General features: G+C 30.3%; 2 pseudogenes; both read right to left on the minus strand.

The window, feature by feature from the left end:
* Positions 1 to 1,664: 1,664 nt before the first annotated feature.
* LOC128036577 (disease resistance protein RPV1-like) lies at positions 1,665 to 7,069 on the minus strand (annotated as a pseudogene).
* Positions 7,070 to 10,882: 3,813 nt separating this feature from the next.
* Positions 10,883 to 12,519, minus strand: LOC105761507 (L-type lectin-domain containing receptor kinase V.9-like; annotated as a pseudogene).
* Positions 12,520 to 13,306: the final 787 nt, after the last annotated feature.

The following is a 13,306-nucleotide window of genomic DNA, read 5'->3' on the forward strand; positions in this document are numbered from 1 at the left end:
GCAACTGTTCTTAAGTGTGTGCTTTACTTGCTTTCTCTATAACTCTGGAATTTGAATTTTTTGTGAAATTACTTTAAAATAAATAAAAAATTAATATTTATTCTCTTTATTGATATGGTATACTCGTGAATTACCACGCGGATGACATGTTAGTATTTAATTAATTTTTTTAAATTTTAAAAAATTAATTAAATGAAGATATGTCATTCATATGGTAATATACATGTATGTTATATCAGTAAATTAAAAATTAACTTTTTCATCAAATTTTGGGGTGATTTGATAAAAATACAAATTAAAAACTAAAAATATAAAAAAATTAAATAAATGACTAAAATAATTTTTAATAAAATTTGATGCTTAAATAAATCATTCGACCTGGAGGTCTTACAGAATGATGAGGACTAAGCCGTGAATGGTTTTTTGTTTTTTATTTTTTATTTATATTCTCTTTTCTTTTTAGATGGCACCGACCCCTTAAAATGGAAATTTTCCTTTTAGGGCCCTTAAAATTTTAAATTTGTAATGATAAAATTACACTTTGGCTCCCTTAAAATAATAAAATTTTAATTTAATCTTTTAAAAATTATAAATATATAAACTATTAAAATGATAAAATTATAAATATATAAACTATTAAAATTTTTGATTTCTTTGAAGTTTATTATGAGTTTCTTTGTTTCTTGTGGTTATACTATCTTTTGAATGTTTTTATTTGCAATTATGAACTAATTTTCTAAATACCTAGGGAGATGAACCTTATGATGAATTCTATCTTTTAATTTCTGTTTTATGCAATAAATACTTAAATTTTGTTCTCAATTAATTAGTTTACGACTACACCACTTAATTCAAAAGGTATTATTGACCTTACAATTAAATTACTATTTGAATTACATTTTACAAACAACAAATTCAAAAGTTGGTTTAAAATAGTATAACTTGCATTACATTACACTACATGTAAAAAGCAACTAATTATATAATATCATAATCTATTTCTCGAAATCCTAATTCCTAATTAATTCATTGAGCCTATAAATGCTAAAGTATCCACTTCCATTTCAACCTGACTTCTGTTGGCCCCTCACTTGTATGATCCTTTGAGCCTGCCATGCTTCTATTGGTCTAGGGACAAACATAAAACACCAAGATTATTTTGGTTGCATTTAGATCATTTATATCACTAGCATATTAACTTAATTATCTCAAATTGAGGAATTTTTATTGATATAGGAAACACAATCATGTCGACCAAAAATCATAAATACTTAATAAAAATTATATATCGAAGAGTTGAAATAATATTATTTGTAAATCAAATCACGAAATTTAAGTGGTACTTTTATTAGAAGGAATTAAACCTATTTAAATACTATTAAGGACTATATTTAATCTTTCAAATATATATATATAAATTGACTAATTAAATTAAACACATAAGTTGATCTTAAATAAAATGGAATGATTTTAAGGTGGCCCAAATTATAATTCAATCCTCATTAAAGGATTTTCACCTTATTATTACTTTTTGTCACCGAAGCATTTGGGATATGTACAAAATATGAGTAAGAATAAAAGATATATAATAGAAGAATCATATCTCATATCCAAATAAGTCTAGAATGATTATTTTAAATGAAATAAAAGATGGAAAACGTAAATGTGTAAAAAAAAGGTAATAGGACAAGGTGAGATAAGTAGTTTACAACAATTGATGCTTCTTCTTCGAATTGCCCATTATAAAATTGAAAATTTTTTGCATCCATTTTGGTTGCGGCCTTTCTTCCTCCGCTTCCTCGTAGATATTACGTTTTCGTTTTGTGTAGGAAATGCTACCTATTGATCCATCGTTGCGAGCAGAGTGTTGGTGGATGTGTTCAAATTTTGGAGAAGATTGAGTGCTATGGCACTGCAACTCATTTATTTCTTCCAAATCTTTCTTATACACTATTCTAAAAGCACACTTCTTCACCTTAGCACTGCTTCCACTGAAAGACACCTCAAGCTCATCATCGCATAAATGATTGGTTTCAAAGTCACCATATTCATCCTCAAATGAAAATGGATATAGTTTATCACGCGACCAATAACGAAGAAAAGGTGATCTTTCATTATGGGCTCGTTAAATCGTTTACCCATATTCCAGCGTTTCCGACTAATCTCTCCACAATTGACAGATGCTCTACAATTGAGAAGCTCGTCATCCGTTGAAGCATCATTATTAACAAAAATGCAGCAACAAGCAACTCCAATCCATTCACTATCTTTCCGAAGGTTGATAGGTAGGAGTATCTTAATAGAATCAATTGAAGAGTCGCTTTTTTGTTGGCTAAACCATTCTGAGATTCCACTTCCGGGCATAATAATATCAAACCATTCTGGGATTTCACTTCCAGGCATAGTAATATCAAACCTTTTCCTTGAATTTGCAAATGCCTGCAAAATAAAACACAAGTCGTTTGGTAACTAAAACCATAAATTCTCTGGTATGAGATTTTGTAAGGGAAAATAAGGAGATTAATCGACCTTAAGATGTGTTTTCAGCAGTGTTAATGCATAGATATTCTCAGACAATTTGAAGCAGTTAATGGCGCTAACGGCAGCCGAATCCACTAAATTGCTTACTTTTGATGGACTTGCAACTACTTCAAGTGAAGCACAACCATCTATCCACACCGTTTTTATACTTTTTAGAAGTTCAGGCAACGATTTAAGATTCAAGCAGTCTGATAATGCAAGCAATTTAAGCTTTGAGAGTCGAGTAAAAGATACAGGTATGCTGATGAAATTGTTACCACTAAGATCAAGATGTATCAAAGAAGATAGACCAGAAATATCACGTGGAAGATCTCCTTCACAAAGATTGCAGTCCCTTAGATTCAACTCTCTTAATGAACTCAAACCTGACAATGAAGGTAACATCCGAGCCATGGGATTCGTCCTTCTGCCTTGGATTACCTTGAAAAGAGAAGGCAAATTTAGTCGTAACTTATATGATGGTCCCTTGCACCCATTGAAAGACAGAACTTTAAGATTTTAAATTGAAAATGAAGGATGGTGGTTCTGTTATGGCTGTTTCACTCAAGTCAAGCTCTTCCAAAGACTTTGCTTGCAGCAAATTCTCCGATAAATTTTCAACTCTATAACAACCAGAAAGATCTAGAGTTTTTAGACGTTCCATTTTCCCATCAATCTCTGGAAACCTTACAAGACTTGAGCAATCCGAAAGAATTAATGTTTCAAGAGATTCCATTCCAATTATCGTCGGAAGAGTCCTAAGACTTTTGCAATCTCTTAAATTCAAAAGTTTAAGGCTCTTAAGCATTCCAATTGATGGATGAAAATCCACTAATTTGGTGCAACCTTTCATGATCAAAGCTTCAAGTTTTGGTGCTGTTGTGAAGTCTGGTGTCTTGATCAGGTTTTGGGACCCTTCAAGGTTCATCATTTTCAACTTATACAAGGGCTGTTGAAGACCATAATAAATTAGAAACAAATGAGATAATATAATAATGCTCATTTTTATTTTTATCTTAATCAAAATTTAATCATTTATATTATAATAAGCTAAAACACAATGACCAAATGAGTTAATTCTTACTCTATTTTCCTTCCATAGTTGTTTAATGTTACTATATGGTAAAAGAAGTGCGACAAGGTTGTCTAGTTGGAAGCTTGAGGGCAACGATCGTAAAGGGCATCCTTTCCAATCTAAAAGTCGTAGTTCATTAGAAAGATATTTGAGATCATCACAATTTGAGAGGCAAAGCACTTTGAGCAATCTCAATTTTTCATCTTTGAGAAGGCATTGACACTCAAGTGAGCACCTTGCTTGATTCCCTAATAGCCATGAACAAAATAAAACGAGCTTTAGAATATACAAAACATTCAATATCTAAAAGCTATGTGGCATTGATATTGTTTTTAAGTACCTGTATCCAATACTTTTATCCATGAGGAAAACAAAATGAGCTTAAGAGTATAGAAATTAAAACATTCAATATCTAAGAGCTATGTTGTATCGATGTCGTTTTTTATGTACCGTATCCTATACTTTTATCTAATGCATATCCGAATATCGATATTAAGATCCTTTAAGAACTCTTTAAATCCATGAAAAATTCTTTAAAAATTGAATGTACCAATCTGAAGATATACACATATCTAACAACCACACATCCGACGTTATATTACCAAACCCTAAAAATGTGAATTAATATTTTGATTTATATTTGGTCAGCCAACAATGCATAATTCTATATGGTTCAATGATACATAATTAAAAATAAAACCATATTCATTTTAAAAAAATTTGGATGACATGTTACAATCTAATTCATTGGTGTATACACTATTAGTGCATTAAATATATACCATAATATTTCACAAAGATATACACATTTCAATATTGATTCTTTTAAAAGAGTAATATGTGCTAGATAAATTTCATAATTAAACATTGAAAATATTGAATGTCAAAGGTTTTGCTATAGTTTCTTATCACATTTAAAATAAATAAAATCATCATTTATAATACACAAAGATATAAACTTATATGCACTTTCTTACCTTTTATTATTGATGAATATGCCTTCAATCATTTCGTGGCCTAAAAAATTTAGAATTGAAAATAAGAAAATAAAATAAATGGTGTATAATGTAAAATTAAACTTCTAGCATTATTATGCTCGAAATATAATAAATAAAGCATTTTAAACAAAGTAAAACAGTTTCTAATGAGGGTAATGCAATGAAATTAAATTTTTTCTATAAATTTTGTTAACATTTGTAAACATCAAACATAATTTATCTCAAAAGTACCAAATAACACTTTTTATGGATGTTGTATCAACCAATTATACTAAGCTTTGAATTTATATCATATATTATTAGATATTCTATAAAAAAAAATAGTATGTAACTTTTGTTGAGTAACTTACCGTGTTTTTTGTTAGGATATGATGGACATCTGTTTCCTCCCACAATCTGCAACATTTTCCGGTTCATCAATAGATTTTCTCTAACAATTTTTCTTCCCATTTCTTGCAACAAGTCATGCATCCACAAATATTGGTTGCCATCATCGACTTTTATTAAAGATTTCTTAATGAGAACATCAATTCCAATATCGGGAAAAACTCACAACCATCCAATACTTTCATTACAAAATCTTTCTTCTCCCCGTTGAAGAAGCATGCTATATCTAGAAATATATTTTTCTCTTTCTTCCAATCCATCAAAACTGATCCGAAGTTTATTAAGAATTTCTTTATTAGAATCTCTTTAAGTCTTTCAATCGCACTTCTCCATTGAGCAGCATCTCTACCGCACAAAAGGAACCTAAAACTTCAAGAGCTAACGGAGCCCACCAGCATAACTTACAACATGGTAAGAAAGCTCAATAAAATCATCTTTCGGCACTGTATCACTACGGAAAGTTTTCAAATTGAAAAGTTGAATCGCATCTGTGGTATTCAATGTTGTGGGTATATACACATCGTCAACTTGGCAAGATTGAAGCAAATGTTCGTCTCTTGTTGTTACAATGATTCTACTCCCTAATCCGAACCAATCATGCCCTCCAACCAAGCATTTTAAGTGTTGAATGTTATCAACATCATCAAGAACAACAAGAACCTTTTTGCGAGACAACATATGACTAATTATATCATTCCCTTCATGAACATTGAAAAATTCGAAGCATTCATCATGAAAAATCTCCGAAAGAAGCTGTTTCTGTAAAGAAACTAATCCACATTTGTCTGAAACTTCTCGAATATCAGCAATAAAGCTTTTACTTTCAAAATGATGTGACATTTGATTATAAGCAAGTCTTGCGAGTGTTGTTTTACCGATACCACCCATTCCGCAAATCCCTATAATGCGGACATCATTTTCCCCAATGTTTATTTTCAAATATAAATCCTCCAAGCGTTCAGTCATTCCAACCAAGTCACTATGAGTAACTGGGTGACATAGTTTTGCTGATATCTTCTTAATAATCTCTCTAATAAATTCTGATTCATGCCTACAAGAAATGAAATTTTAATTTTTGAATAATTTTGTTTCATATTATCAAATGCACTTTCTTTTCAATGAATCGTGAAACATACTATAGTTTCGAAGCAAACAACAACCAAGACACTTTTCAATTAAACACATAGGATTAGAAAGAAAAACAAAGTTATACATATATATCCCAAAATAGAAAATAGAGAAGAAAAGAAAGAGTTACCTGTTATTTAAATGCCATCCCTTGATTCCAGCCACTTGAATTAAAGCATTTCGCCACCTTTGGATCTTCTCACTATCTTCTCTGTATCTCTTTTCATGTTTAGCGAAGGCTTCTTCCACTTTCTCTTTTTGTCTTCTTAAATCAGATGGATCAACATCGTAAAAAATTGGAAACACTTTATGGCCGTCGTTGTTATGTTGTTTAACAATCTCAGCAAGCTCCTCCAAGCACCAACTTGAAAAGGCATAAGTTTGTGAAAAAACGATTACCGAACACCATGACTGCTGAATTGCTGTAAAGAGTTCTGGCGAGATCTCTTCGCCGGCCTCCAGCTTTGGATCATCCCTGAAAGTGACGATCCCACTCCTACTTAAAGCATCATAGAGATGATCGGTAAAGTTGTTGCGGGTATCTTCACCTCTAAAACTCAAGAAAACATCATATTTCTTTCTTGAATTGGACGAAGAAGTTGAAGGTAATGACGACATGACAATGTGCGAGAAAAAAATATATATGTGGATGTAGTGTTGAAAATCAGAAAACTGATCGCTCAATACGGCTGAAAGAAAGTAGAAACAGATCAAATTTCCAGGGAAGAATGAAGGTGGTTTCTAAGCAATTTTTCTATAACCTTTTCATTTTCCAAATGAACGCGAGTAGTTGTGGTAATTGGGGGGTCATAAATGAGTGATGCATGTGAATCCAAGAAGGTGGGTGTTGATAAAATGGACCCTAGAATAATTACTTTGAGTGAATTCCTTACCTAATTAGTCACAATTAGGCAATGGTTTCGAATGACCACTCCACCATCAACACCTCTACCACCGACAATGAATTATGGCCGCAACAAAACGTTCCCATTGAAGGAAAAAGGAGTTGTGTAATGAATGATGTCACCTTCACGGCTTCACCAATTATTTTTCTTATCACAAACCCAAATTAATTTTCTTCCGCTGAATATAAATAAGTCATAATGAATTTTCGGTCATGTAATTTTAAAAAGAAAAAAAATGAATTTTCGGTCTCATTAAAATAGATAAAAAAATTAATGTTTATTCACTTTACGGATTACCATACAGATAACATGTTAGTATTTAATTAATATTTTAAATTTTAAAAATATTTTTAAATTTTTAATATTTTAATTTTAAAAATATATTTTTATTTTTGAAATTTTAAAAATAAATTAAATGATGATATGTCATCCATGTGGCAATATACATGTATGCTATATCAGTAAAGTTAAAAATTTAACTTATTCATCAAATTTTAGGGTGATTTGATAGAAAACACAAGTTAAAAAGCTAAAAAGATAAAAAATTAAATAAATGACTAAAATAAATTTTTTATAAAATTTGATGGTTAAATAAGATCAACTTACAGAATGGATGAGGACTAAAATGGAAATTTTCCTTTTAGGGCCCTTAAAATTTTAAATTTGTAATGATAAAATTATACTTTGGCTCCCTAAAATGATAAAATTTGTTTTAATCCTTTAAAATTATAAATATATAACTATTAAAATGGTAAAATTGCAATTTTACTATCATAAAAATACAATTTAATTTCGATCCTCTCAAAATTTCCGACTTCCCTTGCTTATATTAGGGCTTGGGGTAGGGAGTTAGAAGATCGTCTTATTCATTTCTTTCTCGATTTTGCATTGATGCAACGACGGAGCCATGTAGAGGCCCATGGGCCATAGCCCTTCAAAATTTAATTTTTTGTAATTTTGTCCTTTGTAAATATAATATGACCCTCCCAAAAATATAAGTAGGCCCCTAAGGCTTAAAATTTTGTAATTTCCTCCTTTGTATATATTATAACTCTCCTAAAAATATAAGTAGGACCCTTCAATATTTTTATAGTATTAAAATAATATTAAAATTTATTGTTGATATCACGAAAAAGATTAATCTATATCGCTCATATATTAACTTATCTCAAATTGAGAAATTTTCTTGATATCATAAAAACACAACCGTTGAAAATCTTGCTCATGTCAACCAAAATCATATCTCTAAACCCTAATATTAGAATGAACAAAAATGAATCTTTTAAATTTTTTAAAATATTAGATATGAATGTGACGTGTCTCACACGAAAAAGATCTTCCAATTAATTAAAGGAGCATACTCTTTATATTCATATTTGAATAAGTGTTAAAATAAATGTCTAAACATAAAATATACTTTATAAAAGAAAGAGTTAGAATAATATTATTTGTACTTCAAGCCATGAAATTTAAATGATACTTTTATTATAAGAAATTAAACCTATTTGAGTATTGTAAATGACTTATATTTAATATTCCAAATATATAAAAATAATTTTGATTGATTAAATTGAACACATAAATTAGTCTCAAAACAAAAATGAAATAGTTTTTAACTCAGCATAAATTATGATCTTATTCTCATTAAAGGATTTTTAACTTTATTATTACATGCATTGTCATGAAACGATCCATTTTCTTCACATCTCTCTATCTCAAATTGATTATATTTACTTCAACCTACAAATAAAATATAAATGTAAGTGAATATATATAATGAAGACAAAATTTTAATAAATAAATAAAACTAGTTAAAATGTACACATTTCAATCATGTAAAAGGAATGAATTGAACGACTAAAATTTTAAATAGTAAAAATTGTAAATTAAGTGACAAAATTTTAATGGTATAAAAATTATATTATCAACATTTGAGATATGTACATATTCAATACTATTGTACGGCTAAAATTTTATATTTTTTAATATATATTAAAAGATCATATCTTATACTTAAATAAATTTAAAATGATTATTTCAAATGAAATAGAAGTAATAGTACATGGTTGGTTAAGTACTTTACCACAATCAATGCTTCTTCCCCGATTGGTCCATCATAAAATTGAAATATTTTTGCATCCATTTTGGTTGCGGCCCTTCTTCCTCTGCTTCCTCGTAGATGTTACATTTTCTGTTTGATGTGGGAAGTGCTACCTACTGATCTATGGTTGTGAGCAGAGTGTTGGTGGATGTGTTCGAAATTTAGAGAAGATAGAGTGGTATGGCACTGCAACTCTTTTATTTCTTCCAAATCTTTCTCATACATTATTCTGACACCACACTTCACCTTAGCATTGGGTTTACATGGATGTAAGAAAGACACCTCAAGCTCACAGTCACCATATTTATCCTCCAATGAAAATGGAAATAATTTATCACGCGACCAATAACGAAGAAAAAGGTGATCTTTCGTTATGGTCTGATTCCTACCTGTCAACAAAATATAGCCCCACCAATCAACCTTATTTCATCATCAACTCATTTGCTTCTCCAAACCTCTTCTAATTCTCAAATTTCAACTCCTATCTTTAAAGTTAAAAAATAATTTTAATTTTTCTCAAAAAATCAATCGTTACTAGCATTCAACCTTATTTATTTTCTCATAACCATGGCAGTGGGAGAAATTTTCTACAAATTAAATAGGACCAAATTTGATTTGAGTAATATATCATTCATCCGTCATTAGCATTAATAAATTAAAGTTATTAATTTTATTTTATATTTGAAAGATTTAGAACCTCTCATCCGCGGTTTGTCGAATCTACCATTGTTGTAGGTATAATTTTACCTCCTTTCTCTTCTTTCTTGTAACCTTTTCATTCTTAATTTGATGACATTTTTGGATTTTAACTAATAAAGTCATTAATTCATCATTATATTTAGTTTCTCCCCTAATTCATTCTTTGATTAATCATAGTACAACATACTACTACATACCTTTTCTTTATGCCTTTATACAATTGAAATTTTAATTGTTTTTGCTACTCATTTAATTTTTAAGTTGTATTTTCCTCACAAATAATTGGATATTGTTAATTACAGTGTTTATTTGTAATTGATTTTTATAATTATATTTATAGAATTTTAGTGGCTCAATTTGACTTTTGAAATTAACAAATGTAAAAGTAAATATTCAACTTGAAATTCTTCTATCAAGTACTATTGTTTTATTTTCTTGTGTTACTTGAGTATCTAATTTATCTTTTATATATAATGTTGCCTAAAAATTATTTATCTGAAAGTGAAAAAAGTAAAAGAGAAAACATGCTAAAGAGTTAAAATAATCACAACAATATGCTATTGATAATTTTTAAAGTAATTTTAATGAAAAATAGGATCAATTAAATGAAAGTTTGCATAATGATATCAATGAGAATGATGAAATTAATGACCCAAATGAACCTAATGATGTGTTAAATGTATCCGTATTGAAAATCTTATTCTTAATGAAGAACAAATAATTCCTCCTAATATTAGCATTGTTGAAGAACAAATAATTTCTTTTTTGGATATTTATGATCCTAGAAATTGAGCTAGTCTTGATAACAAAACAAGAGACATTTTAGTTGAAAAGGGGTCTATAAGAGAAATGAATCTTGTGGTCGTCAATGTCACAAGAACGGTTGAATGGTCTGGCAATTTTATCAATCGAGAATGATTTTTTTGGAAAACATTGGTGTTGGTGTTATCATTAATAATTTTGTATCTCAGAATGCTCGTAGAGCCCATTTTTTTATTTATGATTTTTTGTGTTCTTGTAGTTGATAACATAGGAGTAGATTGAAGAATTTTTTTAATTTTGTTGGAAAAATATTTTATTTGCTTAATGTCATAAAAGATATTATTTAATGAAATTACTAGTATATGATTTTATTTTATTATATTACATTTTATAATTTTTAAAAGGTTCAATTTATTGTTTCGCCTAGTTTCTATAAATGTCAAGAACGGATCCATCACCTATTACATGCGAGGTTTGAGGATCATTTCCAAGGTCGCATAGTTTTTGCCAGCCCGAAATCTCCTAGTCGGGCGTTCATGTAACTGTCAGCATATTGGCAGGCTTGATATCTCTGTGAATGATGACTTGCACCCACTGTTGGTGCAGATAGAACAACGCGGACGCTACGTCCTTGATGATATTAAACCTTTGTGTCCACTTAAGGCTCCTATTAGGTTGGTGGTAAAGAAAATTGTCAAGACTTCCATTAGGCATGCAGTCATAAACCAAAAGCAACTCGTGCTTGCGCCTGCAATAACCGAGAAGTCTAACCAAATTCGGATGTCTGAGGCGACCGATGGTTGCAATCTCAGCCACGAATTCTCTCATACCTTGCCTTGAATTATGAGAGATCCTTTTGACGGTAATTTGTATGTTGGAAGATGGTAAAACACCCTTATGCACCTTACCAAATCCACCTCTCCCTAGAACTTCCTTTTCTTTAAACCCTTTGTTGCTTTGAATAGATCTTTATATGAGAATCTATGAGGCCCGTACTGAACCTCCTAATCCTCCAGAATCTCCATGAATCTCTTCTTCCTTGAGATCAACACAAACCTGAAAACCAATACGAGGACTAAAGTGAGACCTGTGAAAAAAATGGCGATAGCCAAAATCTTCTTCAATTGCTTGATTCCTCGATTATTATCATTAACAAATCGTGGAACTTTTGGAAGGTGAGACAAGTCTAGCTCCTCAGCTGAGCCATTCATCTTGAAACTCCATGCCAATATGTAGTGTGATGATAAAACAGAACCTGTGGAAGATGAGAAACCTACATACATAGAGTCATAAATATATGGAGACAAATCCCGATTCAAGGATAAAAGTGGAGTCGTTTTTTAGTCCCACTGTATTCAACCCAAATTTGCAGTGGATCCTCTCTTATAAGGCTGACATTTATGAACTTTCCCTCATCAGTGAAATACCTTGCAGGAGAAGATACCATTGAGTTTAGGCCATTGATATCGATGCCAACATGGTTGTCGTTTATGTCATCGAATTCGCTGCTCATAATTATGTCCAGCTCGACCGCCACAATATGATTTGATCTGTTACCGTTGTTTGATTGATTGAAAAGACCAAGATACTGGCTGGGAAGAGCTCCAGGAATTCCATTGTTAGGCGAGACTACAAAGGCTAATCCATGGCCAGACAAAGTAGGGTATTCAATACAATTGCAAAAATGGATGTGGCGGGAAAAGAGAAAACACTACCATTTGTGGAGTTCTTGAATTGGATTGGATTCTTGTAGAAGATGTGACTTTCTGTTTGCCTTGTAAAATTAGTCAGTTTAAAGAGCCCACTTGAATCTACGCCTGCAACTCCATCAACATTCAAGTAACCATCGAAACAGAACTGACCCTGATTGATATCTGAAGATACAAGGTTCAGGAGGAAAAGCAACACAAGCATGATCAAACAAGACATTATTACACACACAAGAAAAAGGAAATACAATAGAGATTGAGGGTTCTAGTCAGTTTTGTCGCGGACACAAGTTATTTTGCTCTCCTTTTAAGACGATCAGAAAAATTATTTGGTAAAGGTGATGCTGTATTGAATATGTTTAGGGTTTGGATAAGTAGAGTCAAGAAGCTATTCAAGCTATTCAAGAATCCTTCTCAAAGACATCTTCCTCCGCACTTGTCCAACATATTCAGCAAGACTTGATAGACAATATTAGTCACTGAAAATTTAAATATATTTCACATGAAAGGAATCTAGAAGTTAATTATATTGCTAAGTTGACTTTAGATAACAATGAGGTCTTCATTTAATTGATGAAATTCTTTAGATTTGAATAGACATTTGTAATAATTTATTTTGTTATCGAAAATATAAAGGACATTCATACCATTTTTGAAGAAGTAATGCATTGGTAGATTAATTTCATAAATGTAAACATTGAAATATGAAGCATTAAAGGTTTTTGACATTGTTTTTATTGGACATTTTAACAAAAAAGATCGATAATACTCGTGTATAAATGTACATGTATGTTCTCCTATCTTTTATTTTCATTTTAGATTAAAATTTTAATGGTATATTTATTAGAAGGAATTAAACCTATTTAAATATTAGTAAGGACTTATATTTTATCTTCCAAATATATAAAAACAATTTTGATTGAGTAAATTGAACATATAAGTTGATCACAAATAAAAATGAAATGATTTTTAAATCAACTGAAATTATGATCTAATCCTCATTAAAATATTTTCATGTTATT

This window comes from Gossypium raimondii, unplaced genomic scaffold (assembly GCF_025698545.1).
Source record: "Gossypium raimondii isolate GPD5lz unplaced genomic scaffold, ASM2569854v1 Contig00024, whole genome shotgun sequence".
Lineage (NCBI taxonomy): Eukaryota > Viridiplantae > Streptophyta > Magnoliopsida > Malvales > Malvaceae > Gossypium > Gossypium raimondii.